Raw genomic sequence first — 24,297 nt, 5'->3', positions numbered from 1 at the left:
TTTATGTTCACACTTGGCAGGTTTGGTTCACTTACAACTAACTTTGATGCATGATTTACAGGACATTATGTCACAAGATGAGACCCTAAAAAGGGCAGATGCTCAAACATACTTGGTTTTTCTAGCCATAGTTGTGATGTTGTCCATTATGGTGATGATACACGGGGCAACTTTTTGAGCAATGTTGCCGGGCAGTATTGCCGAGCGATGTTGCTTTCCCATTGAGAATGGGCAATAAATATTTAAAGTATCCAGATAGAAATTTGTTGCCCATTCTCAATGGGAAAGTGCCCAAGCAACATCGCTCGGCAACACTGCCCGGCAACATTGCTCAAAAAGTTGCCCCGTGTATCATTAACTTTACAGCTCGGTACAGGCGTCGAAAACTCTGTATCCTTGCTGCGGATCCTTGTTTGTGTATATAACAAAAGAATGCTGTTTTTTTTGTTTTGTATCTTTAGGTTCGGTCTTAAAAATGACAGTGTGAACACTAAGCAAACTAGGACTAAACTAAATCATATTCTTTTTTGGTCTGGACCAAACTACAAGTGTGAACACACCGTACGATTGTTGGTAAAGACAAGAAACTTAGGCTATGCTCAGAATATCATACCACTCATACTGTTTCTGCAGTATTTAGTATGCATACTGTGCACAGTATACATTTTCTGTATGCATGAAAGACCTGGATGACATCAGGGGTGCAGGAGACATTTTCAAAGTGGGGGGCACCAAACTGTAAGCAAAAGCCCAGATAGAAAGATCAGATTTCCAGATTTTTATGTAATTTCCTACCCAAATATAAAGTCTCCCCATGCCAATTTACAGCGGTATAAATGCAATATCAACAAAAGAAGAGGCGTTTTATGATTTTGATCAGTTTTATTCTTTCAGGAGACACAAGACTCTACAATCTAGAACAGGATCTGCATCCACCAGATTTAATTCCTTATATGTGCATCATTTTTGTCACCTGTATTGAGCATCACTTGAGAATCACCGGCTGCCTCCTGGAGATGATGCCAGCTGCTACTCACTAAATTTCAACAGCAACTGAATCAAAGAAATCACTGTTTATACACAGTTTTTGCACTGTAATAACATCCTTTTCACAATATCAAAATGTAGATAAAATGTACTTAAAGGGATAGTTCACCCAAAAATGAAAATTTGATGTTAATCTGCTTACCCCCAGGGCATCCAAGATGTAGGTGACTTTGTTTCTTCAGTAGAACACAAATGATGATTTTTAACTCCAACCGTTGCGGTCTGTCAGTCGTATAATGCTTGTCAATGGTAACTCCATCTATAAGAGTCAAAAAAACATGCACAGACAAATCCAAATTAAACCCTGCAGCTCGTGACGACACATTGATGTCCTTAGACATGAAACGATCGGTTTGTGCGAGAAACCGAACAGTATTTATATCATTTTTTACCTCTAATACACCACTTAATGGTCTTGATATTTAGATAAAGTAACTTAACACGGAATAGCCTTCCCCAACCTGCAGACAGCTTTTTACAGGAAGAAGAGTCATTCCAGTGCTATTCCACTCAGCGTTAATTGCTTCAAACAGTTCATGAGTAGTTGAAAAATGTCTCCTAGTTCAATTGGGTTTAATGTGAGACCAAATATTCACTATAGTGTTCAAATCTGGACTCTGACCAGGCCAAACCATGAGCCCGATGGACTTGTTCTCAATCCACTTCTTAGTTGTCTTTGCAGTTTGGGCAGGAGCATCGTCTTGTTGAAAAATAACATCTGATCATTTCTCTTTAGATAACAACTTTTCATTTGTGGGAAGCAAGCCATTCTGCAATATTCTCCTGTACTCCAAAGCATTAAATGACTCTTCACAGTGAAGCAGCTCACCAATACAAGGCTCCCGCACAATGACACACAGTCTCTTCCTCCATGCTTCAGATGCATTTATTACTATATTTCTCACCAGATTTTTGAAGACGTCACTCTGGAGCATCACCATGCAACTCATGTTTCATTTTGATTCATCACTCCACACACTTTCGTATATTCCGCCAAAAACGTCATACTGTCTTTGATGTTTTTTCTGAGACAGCAAAGGCTTTTTAAGTAGTGCATTTGCTTAAATTTTGCTTTCCTGACCAATAATTTGTGGTTAAGACATTTAGCAATTTTGGGCTTGGCCCTTTCTTTTTTCTTTTTTGCCTAGGAGTGTAAGCAGCAACAGCAACAGTATAATAAATAATGTCACACCTTTTCCTGAGAATAAGCTATAAGCAGCCTAGAAACCATTTTTAGTGATACTCCAGTGTCTATAGTGTGTTCAAATGCCACCGATAGATTGAAGCAACAGCTCCCCTGTCCTGTTAAGACAAGTGTTTCCTATCGGCGGCTTCAAATGGGAGACGGACCTTTAATTCACACTCCTGAAGCGGAATCAAACACACATTTACACATCTATTGTCACATACACTGATCACTGAGCCACTGTTACTGGCCTCAACCAATGAATCACTCACAACCATGTACATAAATGTACCACAACACACAAGAATACTTTGGAATACAAGCAAAGACAAAAAAACAAATATGTCAGGATTGTTAAGATCACAGCCACAGGCCAACACACACACACACACACCTCAAAGTGAGTACCCATGGGGGCAGCAATGGGAGGTAGTGAGTGTGCTAACAGAAAAACACGTGTAAAGCTTTAAATAAGACACAAAGTTAAGAGGCAAACTCCCACTCGCTGTCTTCACCTCCTCTCATCCTCACAACGCCCAGATTATAAAGGGAAGAAAAGGCCAAAGGCTGAGGATGAATGCAATCTCTCTTCTCCTCTCTCTCCCTCTTTTTTCCGTCGCTCTGCACATATGAATGCTTAATTAAATGTGCAGCTTGTGCAAAGTATTATTCCAGTTGAGATGCTTATCGCCCATCTATGTAATAAGATCTTTGCAGGCTCATAGCTACATTTCAAGCAAATTTCCTCCCTATTCTTGTTCTCATACCTTCATTCTGCGGTCTGCGGGGTCTTTTTTTGCGCCGCGGAGAGGGGTGCCGTGTACGTGTTAATATCCTGGTCCGGCATGTTTTGCTTCATTAGCACTTGTGCGAAAATACGAATGTGGCTGATGGATGAAATTCATTTTATGGATTTCAAGTGAAACATCATGTGTGTTTGTTCATAACGAAAATGGATGGTGAAATTGTGGGAATAGGGGAGAGAAAGATGTTCCTTCAGTTCAAAATCTCTCTCAGTTTAGGAGAGAGCTAATCTGTCTTGAACAGTGTAAAATATGAGGCTGTTTTTGAATGCATCTGCAATCTGCAATCCACAACATGATTCATCATTCACAGCTCAAGGTTCTCTGAGGGTGGCCTGACTGCTTGATGGGAACGCTAATGCTTTTCATCGCTTCTCTGTTCTTATCTATACTGTTCTTTCATTTTCTTTCTTTCTGTACAATTGTATGGTAATGTTAATGCATGTTTTTAAACACGTACCAAGGTAATACTTTAGTATTTTTAGATGTAAATATGTTCGCAATATTTTCTTTGTTTCTTTCTCTTTCTTTCTTTCTTTCTTTCTTCAAGTACAATGGTATGATAATGTTAGTACCATGTTTTTTTTAGAGACATACCAAGGAAATACCTTGATATTTTAGATGTGAATGTTGATTGTTTGCTTGTTTCTGTGTTTGTTTGTTTGTTCCTTTGATTTTTTTTTTTTTTTTGATTATTTATTTTTGTTTATTTCTACAAGTACAATAGTATGATAATGTTAATACTACTGAGTTAAACCCTGGGTATTTTTGGATGCAAATTTTTTGGATCTTTCTTTCTTTCTTTTTCGTTCCGCAAGTACATTTCGATAATGTTAGTGCCATGTTTTTTAGACACATACCAAGGTAATATTTTACCAAAAATATCACAAGGTAATATTTTTGGATGTATGTATGGGTAACACTTTATTTTGATGGACATTCTACTAACTATCAGTAACTTTGCAACTACATGTAAACTAGCAAAGTATTCGTAGACTGTCTGCTTAATATCTGATAACAATTTATTTGTGATGCTCCAAACACACATTCTACTGACTAGAAGTAACTTTGCAACTACATGTCAACTCGAACCCTAACAACTAACCCTGACCTAACAGTCTACTTCAGTCTACTAATAATCTTTGTTTGATATACAAACTAGTCCAATGGATCACGTTTATACATGTACCAAGGTAATATCAGGATTTTTTTTTTTGACAGTGGTAATATAGTTTTTTTTTTTTACCCTGGAGAACCATACACATCTCTCACATATCTAATACTATGGTATTCATTGAAGTACCTTACACTACCATGTTCTTTCTTTCTTTCCATAACTTAGTACTACGGTTTTGTGAATATATTTCATAGTCATACCATAGTACCAAATCTTTTCTTTAATGTACACAAGTATAATGCCATTACCATATCAAGTGTGTTAGAGTACATTTTTTTTTCTTTCTATTTCCCCCCCCCTATTATATTGCATGTACCATGGTTTTCAGACATGTATCATGTGCATGTGTAAGCCATTGTTACAAGTAACACCATGGTATAAGTCATTAAGTATTACCATCTGATACCATCAGTGTACCATGGTACTCAAAGTCATTTTTAGGTAGCACTTTATTTTACAGTCCTGTTCCCCATGTACATACAATGTACTTATTACAGTAATTACAACAACTGGGTAATAACTAGATACTAACCCTGAACCTACCCCTAAACCTAACCTTAACCCCTGTTGTTACCTTATATTAACAGTATTTTCTTATGTAAGTACACTGTAAGTACACCTAAGCACAAATACTGTTAAATAAAGTGCAACCTATTTTCATAAGGCTTTCTTTAGTGTTCCCACATTTTTCCTTTCAGAAAATGGACTAAATTTACGTTTCATGTGTCATCAAACTGAGATCTCACACTAAGAGTCAAACACAAGCAGAGCAACATCCTGCAATGCCAAACAGACATGTATGTATGACCTGTAACAAGCATGACATCATTCCTATAGCTTGTGATCAAACCTCTCAGACATACATGATGCAAAACAACGCCAAGGTCTGTAGTTGATTTCATCTCACAAGTTAAAATCTCATTTCATGCTGTCACAGAAAGATCAGGCGTCGCTCATAACAGAACTGAGCCAGAGAAATCACACAGGCCAGATTTTTCCTTTCCATCCAAGGAAAAGGAGGAATGGGAGAGGGAGTGAGAGATGTCAGCATCGCCTCCCTATAAACACGCGGAAGATGATCAGCCTGCCCTCGGACATTTTTTTTTTTTTTTTCAACCTCGGGATAGATGAGGCGGATGACTTATAATAACAGCATTTCCACCCTCTATAAATCGACCAACACACAAACACACATATGCACACACAGGTGCACACACACGTCTGTTTGGAGGTGTCTGTTAAAGAACACTACTGCCTCCTAATGGTGATGTGTGAACTGCAGCCAGGCTTATAATATTAATGAATCCATAAAGTGGCTCACACACAAATCCAATTTTTTTTTTTTTTTTTTTTTTTATGAAAGTGAATGGTGAGAACTGCTGTTGCTTATCTTTATCCACTTTCATTTGATTATGTAAAACAAGTTTATAAATAACTACAAATCAACTTGTGGTCCCAAAATAACTGTCTTCTAATGAGTGACAGCTTCAATTTGTTTTTTACATTTACTTTTATTTTAAAAGTATTTAAAATTTGTTATATATATATATATATATATATATATATATATATATATATATATGCACACACAGGAAAAAGCATATATTGACTACAACATAATTTCTTTGTATGACAGCCTGGCCAAAAATTATGTCGTCACAATTTGGCACGTTTCATTGCGTTAACAAAAATTACAGGGTTTAACAGTTTTAAACTATTTAGGCGTGTCCTGAATTTTCCTAACAGGGTTGAAAGAACTGTAAGCCAAAATTTCAAACCTTGTAGAAAATAAATAGAAAATAAACTAATCATAGCAATTTGCAAACCTGTTAGTCTAGCAAAGTACTACAACCCAAAATATGTTGTAGTGCATATTAAGTATAAAATTATTATTTCATGATATACTTGTACACTACTAGTCAAAAGTTTGGACACACTAACTCACTTCTTTTTTTTTTTATTCCTTCCAAACTTTAGAATTAATTAATTAATAATAATTAAAAAAAAAAAAAAATCTGCACATTCTGTTCACTCTCTGAATTAAATGGTTTTCAGACAGTACTGAAGGAGTTCATGTGTATGTCGGACACTCCAGTCCTCATTTATTACTCTTTTTCTTTTCTTAAATAAAATTTATGTACAGGTACTGTACAAGTACAACTTGTCTGTAAAACTAATTTGAAACATTTAAGCAAAAGATCTTTCATATTATAGGAAACACATATTAAGTCAGATTTGTCCAAACATTTGAATGGTTTCTATATTTCCAACATCCATAATATGCTAGAATGTATAAATACAGTAATGATTAAGGCCCGGTTTCACAGACAGGGCTTAGCCTAAGCCAGGATTATTAAGTAGCTTTTATAAACGTTCACTAAAATAAAAACATTACTGGTGTGCATCTTGAGACAAAACAATGGCACTGAAATAATTTCAGATCAGTCAGTACAAGTTACTTTCAGTTACAACAGCTCAAACATGCATTTTAGTCTAGCTTAAGTCTTGTCTGTGAAACCGGGGGATAGTGTCTGCGTGCCATACAGACAATACACACACTGCTGGAATGATCATCTTCCTGTGACTCATAACACATCCCAATTTGCTGATCCCAGATCTGGTTTTCTGCCTAACATCAGTAAAAATATACTCAGAATCTGATCTCTGATCAGTCTGTTTATGAATACAACTCAAAGTCGCCCATCCATCACATTAAAGGGGGACTTGATGTGCGACTTTTCTCAATTACCAAGTCATCCTCTCTGTTCAACACCCGCAGAGGTCGTGACCCCCGTTTATTACTCAAACAGTCCTCACGGATGCTGCAGAACGGAGTGAGTCAGACTCTGCTGCGGGTTCTGGCTGCTACCTGACCGCTGCTCTGAGATCGGACCAAAGCAGGGCGAGAACTGGGGCTATAGTGTCAGGACGTCATTAGCTGATGATCATGATGTCATGCGTGAACAATTCGGTGGTGAAGAGAGAAACAGTCCAAATATGTGTTAGAAACACACTGTCATTCTATTCTTCTCGGTTTCCTCTTAGAGTTCGACAACCCGACCTGAACGAAACGAGAACAACTACGTAGTTTCAGGTCACTTTTCATACAACAACAATAATAATAATAATAGTCAAGCCAATTGGTATGTATATATTTGCATAGAGCTTTTGACAATACACGTTGTTTCAAAACCACTTTACAGAAAAGCATGATGTTAATGTTTAGAATCTCTTAATATCTTCATGCCTTATAGTCACATTTATCACAATAGAGCTGGCCGATAATATAGTTTATATTTTACGACGGTATAAACAATCAGGCAGTTGAGATTTGTTATATGTATGCGGATAAAGATGATATATGAAATACTTAGATATCCAACTTTATATAGAGAGCTGGGTGATAATATAGTTATATTTTCCAATGAAAATAAAAAATCTGTATAATATGCAATCACATTTTTATAGTATTTTTCTAATATTTTTTTATATTATTAGTTATATAATATATATATATATATATATATATATATATATACATACATACAATTTTTGTATATTAAAGCAATAAGCAATATTGCATTTATTTATACATATAGTAGTAGTTGTAGAGCTTTATTGTCATATAGTTACGTAATTGCATTTTTTCAGGTCACCTTTAATGTAATAATAATAATAATAATTAATCTATCTCTCTCTCTCTCTCTCTCTCTATATATATATATATATACATACACACACACACACACATACACATATATATATATATATATATATATATACACATACACATACACACACACACTTAAACAATTAATAAATACATTTTTTGTATTTTTACATACACCTAAACATATATAGTTCTGCATGATTTATAATACACATCCTAAAAAAAAAGGTTTTAATGCACACGCACAATCACTTTTTGTGTGAGAGCAAAAATGGCAAAAACAACGTTAAAATTAAGCAACTTCAGGTTCAGTATGGGTTCGGTCTTAACATTTCGTCTGGTTGGGTCACAGGGTCTCCTTTACAGGCCGAGTTCATACCTACTATGCAGGATATTCATCACGCTGTGTAGTTATATATAAAAGTTATTCCGTATCACTTCATCTCTGTGTTTGCTAAATGAGTGCGGTTAAGCATGCACCACAACACGCACACACATACACATTAAAGCGATAAGCGTATCATAAACAATTTGACAAGAACAGAGGGATTGAATGCAAAATACTGGGAGAGAAAGAGAGAGAGAGAGAGAGAGAAAGAGAATGTTGAGGGGATCGAAGGAAGAGGGTGATTTAATGCGAGCAATTTTAACATTAAAAAGAGTGGGAGAGGAAACCAAAAGGGAAAGAAAGGGAAGGAAACTTCAAAATGCTCTTTGAGGAGAATGAGATCACAGGCAGCAATTATATAATTCCTGTCAAGTGATGGCTGAGATAGCCTAGGAGGAATGCGCACGCTGTGGACGAAACAACTGCCTTCTGAGGAGCCCAGAGTTCCCGAGGTCACCCGAAGGTCAGTTACAGGAAGCAGAAAGAGGAGACGCTTTACCACTCCCGTTTTATCGTCCCTCATTACGACGAGAGCAAACGGGTCGTACGTGAGGCGAGTTTCTGGAGGAATTCTCAGATGGTGATGCTGATTCGTGTAGGCCGAGGGCCACGCAAGATGGCCGCCACGGTTGCACCGCACAGGATGTACAATATTACTTCAGAATGAACAGTCTAAAACACAAGTGCAGCTCTGGTGGGCTATTTTTGGTTTACTGTACTTCACAGTGAAACAAAGAGGCCGAACTATGACCTGTGTGAGGGTCTAGCTGTAGCCCAGCGTGGGTGGAGGGCAGGCTGGCGCACAGATTCGTGCTCAGGGCAATAAAGGAGTTGGAGGGTTCATGGAGGGTTCCCAGGGAGAACAGCGTGGCTGGTGGAGGCAGTTTGTCTGCAGAAACGCAGGCAGACTCCAACAGAGATGCCTATCAGCACCGCTTTAGCCTGTGGGGGCAGGGGCAGAGAGGAAGGGTGAGAAAAAGCAAGTGAGGCTGAGAGAGAGAGAGAGAGAGAGAGAGAGAGAGAGAGAGAGGGGGAGAGGTTGGTTAGACATAATAGATAGATAGATAGATAGATAGATATTGTGAATTGTGAGCAAGTAAGACATGCCGCTGCTGTACAATATAGCGTACATTAATTACCCATAGCAGATCTATACAAGCTCATTGGCTACTGATACAGCAGGAACCAATCAGCTCTAACAATAACAATGTGATTACGAGCAGGTTGAGTTAAAGGACCTATTAGCCTGCGCCATCTAGAGTTTCATGACAGAACTTTGTATTTCTTCCAAATTTCAAATAAAAATATTGTCATTTAGAGCATTTATTTGCAGAAAATGACAACTGGTCAAAATATAAAAAAAATGCAATGTTTTCAGACCTCTAATAATGCAAAGAAAACAAGTTTATATTCATTTTTAAACAACAAAAATACTAATGTTTTAAGGAAGAGTTCAGAAATCAATATTTGGTTGAATAACCCTGATTTCCAATCATAGCTTTAATGCGTCTTGGCACGCTCCCTGTCAGTCAGTCACATTGCTTTTGGGTGACTTTATGCCACTCCTGGCGAAAAAAATGAAGCAGCTTGGTTTTATTTAATGGCTGGTGACCCCCTTGATCACATTCCAGAGGTTTTCTGTGGGGTCCAGGTCTGGAGATTGTGATGGCCATGACAGTCTTGATCTGGTGCTCCTCCATCCACACCTTGATTGGCCTGGCTGTGTGGATGGGAGCATTGCCTTGCACGATAAACCAATCATAAAGAGATCATAAAATAGAGGGTTTAGTCCAATTTTTTCCGAAGAGACTTGTTTACTCAAACGTGCTGCATAATACGAGAATGAACCTCACTGGTTCTCACACATCAAGCAAGCATGCTTGAGCTTCTGTCTATCATAACTGATGTGTGCGTTGATGAATGTTTATATAATTTATATAATATTCTGATATATGAATATATGTCAAAATTAAATTGATATGGATTAGTTTTATGATCTCTTTATGAACTTTTTGAAGTGTCAAAGGTAGCTGTGTGGACTGTCAATGGTGGGACATAAATTTCTTACAGGTGTGGAACGACATGAGGATGAGTAAATGATGACAGAATTTTCATTTTTTAGGTGAACTAACCCTTTTTTAAAGATTTTTTTGTTGATGTTGCAATGATTGATATGATATGAGGCATTCCATAAAATAAAATTTTTTAGTTAACGTTATCGTTTTAGAAATGCACTATTACCAGGGATTATGAGTTTATTCTGCAAGGAAAATACTGAATTATTTGTGGGAAACCAAGATAAAGTAAATGGTCATGCGATCTCAACATGGCTGCCCCCATGAGATGACCCGCTCCATGTAAAACAAAACTGATTTTATTAGGCTGCTGATGTGATTGGAGTCTTCATTTTACGCCCAAAGTTTGTTTTGCATAAACTAGTGTACGCGTAAAAGAGTAGGCAAAAAGTACTCTGATGACCTACTACCTCCGGCGAGATTCTGAAGTGCGCATTCGATGAACACTTTACTATCCCATTATGGCATTGGAGAGGATTTGTGAATGGCAGTGAAGCCAGACTGATGTTGGTAGGTCACATGACAGTAACAACCTGGCGACTGTAGTATATCCTGATTACATTCATCCTAAACACATTCATACACTATAGAACATAGCGCTTACAAAGTAAGTACTTATTCAAAATAATTACCTACTCAAGGGAGTATATGATTTCAGACGCAGCCATAGTGTTTTATTAGTCATAACTTCTGGAGTTAAAAGTTGAAACTTTCTAGTGTGCATGTGTTGAACGCCTGTGTTCGCGCTCACTATCAAACAGAACATACTTTGAAAGGCTACACGTTCAGCTGTATGCATGTGCTAGTGAATAATTACAATGCAAAAAAACATTTGGGCTTTGTGGTGAGTGTTTATGATTTTAGGCATATTTAAACAAGGCATACTATTTATTTCTTTATATGGAAACTGATTGTGTGCATCTCTAATGATTTATGATATATGATCAACAGCATGTTTTGTCTTTGGTATGACTGGACATATTATGAAACTAGTTGAATGTGTCAATCTTGTTGATATGATGCACCTCTGGGCCAAGGCTGGTCAAATACATGTCGACACACCAGTTATGGTATTCACAGTTTGTTTTCTTGATCTTGTGGTTGGGCAAGACTAAAATCACTAGGGTCCATGATCAGAACAATTCCAGCTTTGGCAAATTAGCGTTTTCCGAATGGCTTTTAAGTGCTATCTTTAGAGATCTTATTCAAGTGCAAGATGTTAGGCTTTACCAAATAATGCCGATGATAAAATCTATCAACTTATCAGCCAATATAAAAGCAGAATGTTACAGAGAGTGATTATGGTTTTAAATTGTGACTTCGTAAGTCTATTTAAATGCACATGTAGCATAAATTTGGGTTTATGGCTCTTGGTGAAACCACCCACAATGAAACATAAGGCCCTTCTTTATTCCAGTTTGTTCCAGATGGCCCTAAAGCTAATTTAGTTATAAGATAATAATTCCACTTTTATTGCATTGTAATTATTATCCACAATGTTTTGAAATACTAGATAATTGTTATGTGTGTTACTTGTGTGCAGTGCTACAATGACCTTAAGAGGAAATCCATTTTTGCAATTATTTATTGATAGAAATATTGATACAATTCTAGGAGAGGAGTTGAAATCTAACTTGGATTACCTGCATAAGTTACACCATGCAACATACCTCTCATTGACTTAAATGTTCTTTTCCAATTGATCAAATTCTAATTTCTACACTCTAAAACAGTGTTGGGGCATGACTGACTAAAAGTAGGGGCTAACCTAAGCTGCTTTCAAAATAGTGTAACTTTTCCAACAAGCTACTTTTTCCCCACAACAAAGGGAACATAAAAGAATACATTTTGTAATTGCTATTATTACTTTTGTGGACTCTGGACCCCATACAGGATATAAAAAATGGTAAAGTCAGCCCCAATAGAACACGGGGGTTAAGTAACTCAAAATGTAACATCACTTTTCTAACCTCCAAAGATCCATAGCCACAGCCAATAACCCCATACAGCTTGAAAAGAAGAGTGCCTTTGTTGAAAGGTGTTGCAAAGATCCATTGAAAACCTTTATTTTTAAGAGTGTAAACACACACGCAGAGACCAGCAGCTGCAGGAGTGTGAGCATTTGCTGTTTACTAATGCATCAGCTTGAGGGGACGTTCTTTATTCTCTCTGCAGATTGAGATGACATGGTTCCAGGGCTGAAGGGCCGCAGACAGGACTAATGTCGTCTGTCTCCGACACAGCGGCATCAAAGTAGCAATGTGTGTGTGTCCAGGCACTCTTGAGCCTCTGTTAGCATTTAATCTGATTACATGAATCTGACTGGGGGGCAGCAACAGAGGGGGCGTCAAGAAGTCTAAATTCGTTGGGCTGAGATGACTTATAATCACTTTACACAAGTCATACCCAAAGAATGCCTAATCTATTCTCTGCTTCATGAGTGTTCCTAACAAATACACACGTGTGTGTGTGTGTGTGTTGTGTCTACAGAGAAAACGGAAAAGTTGTTTTCTTACGCAATTCGTAGCCCTGTGACCCCACCCATGTGGAGTGGAAAAATAATATTGGCTGTTGTATTATATGAGCATGGCTGATTAAATGTCAACGAATAGAGAAAGATGGTAAAGACCACCTGATGGGAGAGGATGTGAGGAGGACAGAGAAGAAGGTCAGAAAATATGCTTCTTTCACTATTATAGAGGAAAGTATTTTTAACAATGAAAAAAATCTAACACATGCTACATTCCTAAGGAGCCCCTGAAGTGACATTTTCCAGAAAAAAAAAGTGTAGACTTTGGCGTATGCATGAGAAAACTTTAACGTATAGACGTGCACAAAAAAAACTTGAAATGTGAAGGTAAAACTTTTCCTGTGAGCACGGGAAATGTTCGCATACTCACATCACTGTTTCCAGTTAATGTATATCTACAGGGGTGTAATAATATTTAAACCAAACTGAAAAACTGCGATAGATCATGATTAAATAATAATTATGGGTGTAACGATACATGTATTTTTGGTACGTGTCTTATGTGTACATGACGAATACAGCATTGTAGCCTAACCACCATTAACCACCAATAATCGCAATAAGCTTCGCTTTTTGTTACTTTTAATAAGAAACAAAGTGTCATCTTTCAAATTCTTTCCATTTTATCATGAAATTCAAACAAAAAATGCCGTTTTGACGCTCTTTAACGTGGCGTGACAGATCACTGTATAGGCGCCTCTGTTCAAGCGGCAGCACGGAGTGAACACAATCATCTCTTCCTCTTTAAAGGCACAATATGTAAAATTTTTATATTAAAATATCCAAAAACCACTTGCACAGTGTTACATATTTCGTTCAATTGTGTACTTATATTATCCTGAATGCTTCCAAGAATTTGTAAATTCAGAAATGAAAATTCCCCGTCCCTTGTCACCTGTTAATGACGTAATATCTGCGTTATCCCTGGTTTCCGCTTGTACTGCATATTAACCATGGCAACAGACATGGACAGCTGCGTAACGTCTAGCGACACGCTGTTGTTTTTTTATTCAAACATGGACCATGGCAAGTAAACTTTGGGACAAAAGGAGAAATAAAACGAGGATCAATATCGGCGTGGCGTTTTCGAGATGGCGAGAGCTTTGTGACAAACTTCGACTTGACAGAGATGCAGCTCTAGCACTTTGTTAGACAGGTAAGCAAATGTACATAAGACGAATCAATGTATAGCTCAACATGATGACATTTTCAGAATATCATCAGTATGATATTCTAATGTTGATCTAGCTTACTGTTAGTCTCATACAGACAATAAACTAATACATAGAGTAACATTACAACTTTCAACACACGCAAATGCAGTTTAGTGTGATAGTGTAACATTAGTCCAAGTGAACCAGCACTGCGTTACCTCACAATTTAATTTAGTCAAATAAACTGACCTGTATGAGAAGTATTTCAGTTTTGCGAGTAGTTCGGTAGAATGAAATGTCCTCATTCCTTTATGTCCCCTGGGACTCACGTGTGGCACTGATATCTGTCTCTCATTAGCAATCGCGCCTGCGATTCTAGGCCACGCCCTGCTTCATATCATGGTCATGTTAAATCAGCATGACGACAAGTTCGCCAGGGCGCGTAAACACCTCACGCACCGGATGCCGTGTACGCGCTTAAGGCAGTTGGACATAGTGGTGTATTAGAGGTAAAAAATGATATAAATACTGTTCGGTTTCTCGCACAAACCGATCATTTCGTGTCTTAGGACATCAATGTGTCGTCACGAGCTGCAGGGTTTAATATGGATTTGTCTGTGCATGTTTTTTTTTTACTCTCATAGATTTTGTTACCATTGACATGCATTATACAAGACAGACTGCAATGGCTGGAGTTAAAAATCATAATTTGTGTTCTACTGAAGAAACAAAGTCACCTACATCCTGGATGCCCTGGGGGCAAGCAGATAAACATAAAATTTTCATTTTCGGGTGAACTATCCCTTTAAGGGGGTGGAGCTTAATGAAAGGTCAATTCATAATTTATGCAATTATTTTCTTTAGCCTGACCCAAAAACCACATAAAGGTGCAAACAAACCTACTTTACTGCGGTGATCACAACAGAGAGAGAGAATGAGAGAAACAGAAAAAGATTTCTGGCTTGCCATGGTTAAATGACAGAGCAGACTCAGACGAGGCATCTGCTGAATGGGACACTGTGTTAGGAGTAGCAAATTGAGGTACGTGTAACATGACACAAATGAACAAAAAGTATTTAGCTAATGATTTATTATTTAAGAAGGCTCCTTAACCCCTCGGCTAGTCCCGGGCTCTATTGTAGACAGATCTGAGACTAGATAAGGGTGCTTCTAATGGCAGTCAGCTGGCAGGTGGGCAAGTGAGGACCCAGCGCCGGCCCAGCGTGGGTTAATCAGTGTTAAGTGATATTTGAGCGTAGAGCGACGGCGCCCGTGTCACTGAATACAGGGGGTTTAGAGCGGCCCGCCAGCACAGGAAACTCACCTGAGGAGGCAGCTGGGCCAGAGCAGTGAATCTGCTGATAGTGCTAAACATGGTCAAAGACAGTCTGGGTTTACTTTTCTCCGTACCCACACTCAGACACATAAAAACACAGTCTTCACTTGTACACCTGCAGCTACTCTTGCCTTGTGCTGGGTCAGGGTAGTTCAATAAAAAGGTTATTCAGTCTTCCTGAAGTGTGCTGTCAGAGTAGCTAAAGTGGCACATGCTAATGGAAATGCTAGCTATTGTTAACGTCACACACATAAACCAGATAACAATTAAAATATATACAGTACTGCATATATGCAGTAAGATTTTTGTTTAGTATTTCAGATTTAAACTTTCTGAATAAGATATGTTAGATAATATTACAATTTCAAAAAGTAAATACAAGATTGTTTAGTATCATAATTGTCACGGTTCTGTTTTGCTTGCACTTTGTGTATTGTTATTTCCTGCCTCAGTCCTTTTTTTTACTATGGTTACTCCATAGTATTTCAACATCTCGTTCAGTTGTGTTCCCCTCATTATCCTGTGTATTTAAGTTCTTGTGTTTTATTCCTTGGTTGTCGGTATTTGTCAGTGTTTTGGTTGTGTTTTCCTGCCTGTCTCTGTTTGGATTAATATATGGATTAATATAAACGGCTATGAACTTTCATCTTCCTCATCATGCGTTTGATATATCACCACAGAATGGTGACAGAATACCCGACCGCTAAGGTGAGTTATATTGCAGCGAACCTTTTTTACTTTTGTGCGTGTTTTCTTTTTTTGGCTTTTGATTTTTTGCCCTGTCACCGTGGACATTCCATCCCTTCGCCTGCTTTGTCTCGAGCAGGGAGATTGTTCCCCTGAGGACCATTTGGAGGAGTAATTAGTTCTCGCCTACCATTCTCACTACCCAGACTTTACATCAACACAAAGGCAAAGTTGTCCAGGGAGGGACCTCGATAGAGCTTTACCGCCTATGTGGAGTGAGTGCTGGCATCGTGTGGATCCTCTATCTACATCGGCCTTGCTGATGATGACACCAGCCCCACTCCCAACCCAGAGCCCAGCCAGAAACCACCCAGCTGCACGGAGCAGCAGCCTGTGCCCAACGCAGACAAAGGACCTAATTCTGCCGCGATGAGAGAGTCAGCACCTGCAGGAGTGACTGAGTGGAACATCGCCCTGGAGCCAGAGTCTCGCGCGTCCGACCAGATCTGTGAACCGGCAGCGCTATCCGTCACTGAGAGAGTTCTTGTGGAGTTTGCGGGTATGGATAGGAGCCCTGCCCACCCTCCTGACACTGAGAGTGAGCTTCTGTTGACTTTAAAAGGACAGTTGTTCTGTATTTGGAGAGGATCCAGCCTGAATCAGAATCTTCATCTTCAGACCTGCTAGCCCCTCCAGGCTCCCTCTCCCACCTCCTCTCCAAAACGCCAACCCAGGACTTATTGTTGTCCCTTGTCAGTCCCTCTTTCCCAGCTCTCAACCACTCCGGCTACCCAGTCTCCGCTGTCTCCCATCAGCCCCTCAGTTCCTACTCAGCCTGCACTCAGTGGCGTGGATCCACCTCGGGTTTGCAGTGAGCCAGCTCCTCCTGGGCATGAGGATCCCATGGCTCTGCCTCCGGCTTCTGATCCCGTCGCCCTGACTCCTCCACCTCCGCTCCTTCCTCCTTCGGCTCTAGCAGGGACCATAGAGTGTTCGGCTCCACCAGGCTTCCACAGAACATCGGATCCACCTGGGTCAGAAGTCGCCATCACATCACTATGGGCTTGCAGGTCCGTCCACTGCGCTCTGCCCCTCCCCCCCATGGCTCTGTTTGGCTCCGCCTTTCCTCAGACTCCGCCTCTGCCCTCAGTCGCCCCAGTTCCATCTAGGGGGTCATCGCTACGGCTCTGTCACAGCCTCCTAAGCCTCCATTGTTGTTCCGCTCAATTGGCTCGCCTTTCGAGATTGCGCCTTTCCAGAAGGAGGCGTTCTGTCACGGTTCTGTTCTGCTTGGACTTTGTGTTTGTTATTTCCTTCCTCAGTCATTTGTTACTATGGTTACCATACAACCAGATTTCATTCATACTACATCAGTGGTTCCCAAACTGGGGTACACGTACCCCTAGGGGTACGTGAGGTGACAGAGGGGGTACACGAACAAAATTCGGAGTTTTACCATTCATTCAATTCTTCCTCACCTTAAAATAACATTAAAACCGAGCATGTAAATACATGGAATCCAACCAAAATACCTCATCTTTTGCGATCAAAACTGACTGCATCTATTTCCACATAAGCATAAGCAGCGTACATACGGGTACATATAGGTTGCGTGCAGAGTCTGCGTCATAGCTAATCGTGCTAAACCTGTAGATTTAGCACTTACTAGCATGAAGAACAAAAATAGCTTGGCACAGGAGGTGTAGAGAGATCAATTTAAGATTCAAACACTTGATACAAAACATACCTTTTGTGAGATTTTGATAATATTATACGAGCAAGAATGCAAATCCAAATATCCACACGATTGCAAATGTGACTGATTTTATACAACAGCTCAACAAAGAAAAGGGTCATTTTAAGTGATGTTATTCACAGTATTGTCAGTATTTGCTCTATTTTGCAACAAAATAATAGTTCCAAAGAAAGCCACAGCAGAACTACAACACACAGCAGTGTTTCGTGAACGAATCTGTGGCTTTGAATGAATCGTTCGTGAAAGTCATTGATTCAATGATTCATTCACAAATACAAGCCACTTTCTTCATTACTGAATGAATGAATGAATGAACGAATGAATGACTTGATGACTCACGCATTAAGACAGTGACTTACCGCCACCTATTGGCGGTTTTAGTATTTAAAAGAATCATTTTTTACGTTTTTATTATCATTGGATATTTCTCTATTAAACATTTTTTTTATTTATGTAAAACATTATAAATGTCGTAAAAGTATTTATAAAGATAAAAAAAAAATGCACTGGAAAGTCAATTTAGGGGGCAAATATTGTCCTTTAAAGAAAAAAGTGGAAGAGAGGGGGTACGCAGAAGGATGGTAAATACCTCAAGGGGTACTCCACTCGAAAACGTTTGGGAACCACTGTACTATATTATATTTATACTATATACAACATACGTTTTTCATCAGTCCTTTTTTTTTTTTTTTAAGTTTTTTTTTTTTTTTTTTCAATTATGATGGTATAGCCACCATGGTACCGCCACCGTACCTTTTTTTTATTAGACATTCTGTATGTGAATTTGTGAAAAATGCAATACAACATGGGATCTGATAAACATTGTTTTATTTGAAATTAATTTATGTTAAACTAAATCTTAAGCTAAACTTTAGATAAATGTTTCTTTGTCACTTCTGCAATGAAATCCATAAAGTAAATTAAAATATAGTGTATAGTGCAAGTGTATGATTCTATATAGTACTGTATGACTATTTTACTGCACTTGCAATGTAAGCATCATAGCACCATAAATACATACATTTCTAATTGATATGACATAAAAAATGAATGTAGCATTGAAACATGTCCTCCATTCATTTTATTCCATTATTTTTATGCATCAAATATAGATAAAAAAAGATAGAGACACACATAAATGGGAGTACAGCATGTCAATGTTTTCATTGACTTGCTATTTACTTGCATTTCCTGTTAAAAGAAAAGTAGCTTACAATTATATCAGATACTAAGAGGCCCAAACTAAGAATAATTGAGCCGGAATACCTACTCACTGCTTCCTAATTGAATAAAGACACATTAGGATGGCGACCATCATGGAACCTGTGGAAGAGAGTGTGCCTGGCTCTCGGTTTGGGCAAAAAAATGTCATTTTATGTCTGTGCCTTCTACTGGATGATATCTGAGTCCCATTCTCATGTATTAAACCGGGTGAACAGGAAATCAGTCTATATGAAAAAACAACAGCGGGGCTTTTTGTTCCACAGTCATAAAGTAAAGGCCCGGAGTTCCAGGGAGCGGGCTATGACAGCGCAGTAATGAAGACTGGGTAATTGGAAAAAGGTTTTGGCCTGAAACGTCTCTCTATAGATTTCACCAGGCTTTTAACGCTGTCTCCCAAATCAAAGCCAAACGGCGGGCAAACCAAACAAAATGCAAACACAAGACACGCAAGCGTAAATGAGGGCTGATGGGTCGGAGTTAAGCATAGGTGAGCAAGGGGAGAGCAAAAAGTAACCTGGATTCACAAGGGTGTGCGCTTATAAATCGTACATCATACCAGGAGGAGCATTACAACAATAACCCTTGAGGGCAGATGAGACTTTTACACTGTAACATCAGTCATTGCGACACATATCTCTCTCTTCCCCCTCCCAAAACATCCTCATCTCTCTGTATTATTCCATAAAATGGATTCATACGTTTGGAGAAGCCAGGTTGCAATGAAGCTCCACGTAAACCAGCGGCCATAAACATGTGTGGAATAAATTTATCAGTGCCACATGTGGAGCTGACACTCAGATAATACAGCAGGGAGCGAGTGAGCGTGCACAGACAGCAGATGAGGTCTGCGGCGCAGTGACTGAACAAAAGGAAAATAGCCTTTCTCTGGAGTTACTGTAGTAGTGAATTCAGTGGCTTATGTTTACTGGCTTACTTGAAGAAATATTCTGCTTTCAATACAGGTTAAGCTCAACTGACAACACTTTTGGTGTAATGTTCATAATCACAAACTGTAACTATATTACAACTACATTGTCAACTAACTCTCTTTAATTTGCAACTACATGTCAACTATAACTCTCATTAGAGTATTAGTAGACCGTTTGGGTTAGTAGAATAAGTCGACAGACTTGCAAAATTATTTATAGTCAGTAGAATGTCTGATGGGCGAGCGTCACAATAAAGTGTTAGCAGATATTTGTTACGGTGAGCTGTAGCTTAAAGGGTTAGTTCACCCAAAAATGAAAATTCTGTCATTAATTACTCACCCTCATGTCGTTCTAAACCTGTAAGACCGTTCATCTTCAGAACACAAATGAAGATATTTTTGATAGAATCCGATGGTTTAGTGAGGCCTCCATTGACAGCAAGATAATTTCTACTATAATAAGTAAAATAAGTAAAAAACAGAAGTATAAATTACTATAATAATTTGCATATATAAGAAAGGTACCAAAGTTCATGTGACTACAGTGGTTCAACCTTAATGTTATGAAGTGACGAGAATACTTTTTGTGCGCCAAAAAAAACTAAATAAGGACTTTATTCAACAATATCAAGTGATGGGTGATTTCAAAACACTGCTTCATGAAGCTTCAAAGCTTTACGAATCTTTTGTTTCGAATCAGTGATTCGGAGCGTGAAAGTCACGTGATTTCAGTAAACGAGGCTTTGTTACTTCATAAGTGTTTTGAAATTTCAATGATTCACCATTAGGGGGCGTGACTTTAGCAGTTTGACACACGCTCCAAACCACTGATTCGAAACAAAAGATTCATAAAGCTTCGAAGCTTCATGAAGCAGTGTTTGAAATCACCCATCACTAGATATTGTTGAACAAAGTCGTTATTTTTTTTTTTTTGGCACACAAAAAGTATTCTCGTCACTTCATAACATTAAGGTTGAACCACTGTAGTCACATGAACTGTTTTAAATACATCTTAGTAGCTTTCTGGGCATCTGAAAGTGTTAATTATCTTGCTGGCAATGCAGGCCTCACTGAGCCATAGGATTTGATCAAAATATTCTTAATTTGTATTCTGAAGATGAACGAAGGTCTTACGGGTGTGGAACGACATGAGGGTGAGTAATTAATGACAGAATTTACATTTTTGGGCGAACTAACCCTTTAAATTGGCAAAACTTAAAAGCATGCGCAAATGATAAACTTTTGTGAAGTTTCAGCACTGATCAGAACAGTGATATTTTGGTCAACTGTCCTGAGTGTCTTTTATGCTAGCCCTGGGCCTAGTTCTTATTGTCGAGCCCTGCCCAGCGCTTTATTGCTTTGTGCTTGCTCGAATTAGCACTAAGTGTTGTTTAGGCCTCAGTTGCTCTTAAATGTCTCACCGGCGTAAATGACTGGTCATAATTAGAGCATACGGCACATCACATCAAACAATGTTTACAAAGAGTGACTGTGTGTTTGTCTACGTTTTTGACCATCACTGTTGTAGTGTATTGAGAAGCCAGAATAGGAGATTTCATGGATAGGAGATTTATATGATGCAGGTGACTGCTCTATCAGCGGCTTGTCTCCTTCGCTTGCCATGCTGAACTGCAACACACCAACATGTGAGGAACTGTGATGTCAGCAACAGATTTACATACTAACAGTTGACTGAGCAGCTACTCTCACATGAATCGCATATTCATGGAAGCGAACTGAATGAAAGTGTGAATAGAAGTGTATTTGTAAACATAAAAAAAAAAATCACTGTTTCAACAGTATACCCACAAAATGTAAACAATATTTATATTATCATGGTATTAGCATGTAATTTCACTTGTAATAAATTCACTTACTAACCTTATGTAGGAATTTCCAATATTACTTCATTGCTGTGACAATGTAATGCCTAAAACCATGAAACAATTATGAAAATGCGAGAACAACTCTTTACAGCTCTAATAAAACAGAATCAATGTAAGTGCTTTTATAAAATTAGAAGCTTCACAATTCTGTTTTTAAAGGGTTAGTTCACCCAAAAATGAAAATAATGTCATTTATTACTCACCCTCATGCCGTTCCACACCCGTAAGACCTTCGTTCATCTTCAGAACACAAATTAAGATATTTTTGTTGAAATCTGATGGCTCAGTGAGGCCTCCATAGCCAGCAATGACATTTCCTCTCTCAAGATCCATAAAGGTACTAAAAACATATTTAAATCAGTTCATGTGAGTACAGTGGTTCAATATTAATATTATAAAGTGACGAGAATATTTTTGGTGCGCCAAAAAAACTAAATAATGACTTATATAGTGATGGCCGATTTCAAAACACTGCTTCATTAAGCTTCGGAGCGTTATGAATCAGCGTATCGAATCATGATTCGGATCGCGTGTCAAACCGCCAAACTGCTGAAATCACGTGACTTTGGCGCTTCGAACTGCTGATTCAACACGCTGATTCATAACGCTCCGAAGCTTCATGAAGCAGTGTTTTGAAATCGGCCATCACTATAAAGTCGTTATTTTGTTTTTTTTGGCGCACCAAAAATATTCTCGTCATTTTATAATATTAATATTGAACCACTGTACTTACATGAACTGATTTAAATATGTTTTTAGTACATTAATGGATCTTGGGAGAGGAAATGTCATTGCTGGCTATGGAGGCCTCACTGAGCAATCGGATTTCAACAAAAATATCTTAATTTGTGTTCCGAAAATCAACGAAGGTCTTACGGGTGTGGAACAGTATGAGGGTGAGTAATAAATGACGTTATTTTCATTTTTGGGTGAACTAACCCTTTAAATCTTTCAAAAATTGTCTCCATTCACTTCCATTGTAAATGCCACACTGTAACCTCAATTATTTGATTGTTTTAAAGAAAACTAGGGATGAGTCAATATTATTTTTGTGGTATTCAACGTTATGCTACAAATTCTCTTGATTGAGCTTAACTTGTACTGAACCCGGAATATTACTTTAAGGCCGCGCTCATGAAAGGTGTGTGTGTGTGTGTGTGTGTAGCGTGTTTTTGCCGGTCATCTTCTAAGGGCTCCAATTTGCAGGCATTGCATTAATTATATGTGTGAACAATGTGCAAAGAGCATGACTGACAAGGCCAAGGTGATTAACTTTGGCTCAGCTCTGCCTCCTCACTAATTACCTGGCCATTCACTGTGTCAAAACCAACCGGATCTTTGGTACACACACTGCACATGTGACTGCATGAACGAATTTGTGCATACGACTATGAGTGTTTGTGTACTGTACGTGTGTGCACTTAAGTGTGTGTGTGTATGCGTCCACAGTCAGTCACCAGCCTACGGGCTTGATGTCAATCAAACAGTGCTCTAATTAAAAGCATCTGGAAGAGGCTGCTGGGGAAACCAATCACTATCAAAGTCCCATTTTCATATGAATGGCCTTTTTTAATTAAACTCAACAGCTAATAAACGCCTGTATCAAAAAGATGGAGCCGTTTACCAGACAAAGCGCTTTTGCCTAAACCAAAGGAAGAGGAGAAGAGACAGGGATGAGAAAGGAATAGAGAGAGAGCTGGTAGACGCATTGCCTTTGAACCTGTTCTGCCTTTTGTTTTTGTTCTCGCAGGCACCTCGCCAGCAACTATTAATGTGGGCAAAGTTTATTTAGCATTGATGGTATTAAAGCCACAAGTTGACAATGTGGAAAGGAGAGAAACAAAACAGTCAGTATCTCTGGAGCTGATGAAAAGAGAAGACTGGAACATAAACTCATCGTGTGTGTGCAATGTTATTAAAAAGAGTAGACTGAATCCAAACTATGAACAAACCTCAAATGGCTACAGTTGCTTTCACTTCTTAAGAATAACAAAGAAAACCAGGAATCTATTCTTTTACTCTCGTTGAAACCTGCTGGGATGCAACATAACGCCTGGGAAAATAAATACATACAGGCCTGGAGCGAAAAAATGTATATAATAGTTTTAAATGTTCTGGCTTTAATACATGCTCTATTGACAGCATTTGTGACATGTTGTTCATTACCACTGAAAATAATAGCATCTTGAGACACTTTATTAAAAAAAAAACATAACTCATGCTTTCATCACTAGCGTGACAGAACAGTTTGATCTCATGTTAGTATTTGCATGTAATGTTTAAACGTATACCTTTGTACACTTTGATATATGCTGAAATGTACAATATGGACATACTGACAGCATCTAAAATGTAAAAGTGTTTTTATTTATGCACTGCTGTTAAAAGGTAAAAGTGTGATAATCATTTATATTAGAAATGTATTTGTATAGGTGTACATTTTACAATTC

The 24,297-nt window shown here is 38.4% G+C and overlaps 1 long non-coding RNA gene across 1 annotated transcript in view; it reads right to left on the bottom strand.

The window, feature by feature from the left end:
- Positions 1-441: 441 nt before the first annotated feature.
- LOC127522474 (uncharacterized) overlaps positions 442-24,297 on the bottom strand; it is an 83,916-nt gene continuing 60,060 nt past the window's right edge. The window contains exons 2-4 of the long non-coding RNA XR_007932606.1: positions 1,190-1,306; positions 974-1,053; positions 442-736 (exon numbers count right to left, since the gene is read on the bottom strand). This is a non-coding gene — a long non-coding RNA (uncharacterized LOC127522474). The remainder of the gene's footprint in view (positions 737-973; positions 1,054-1,189; positions 1,307-24,297) is intronic.

This window comes from Ctenopharyngodon idella, chromosome 11 (assembly GCF_019924925.1).
Source record: "Ctenopharyngodon idella isolate HZGC_01 chromosome 11, HZGC01, whole genome shotgun sequence".
Lineage (NCBI taxonomy): Eukaryota > Metazoa > Chordata > Actinopteri > Cypriniformes > Xenocyprididae > Ctenopharyngodon > Ctenopharyngodon idella.
This window is presented reverse-complemented; position numbering and strand designations above follow the sequence as displayed.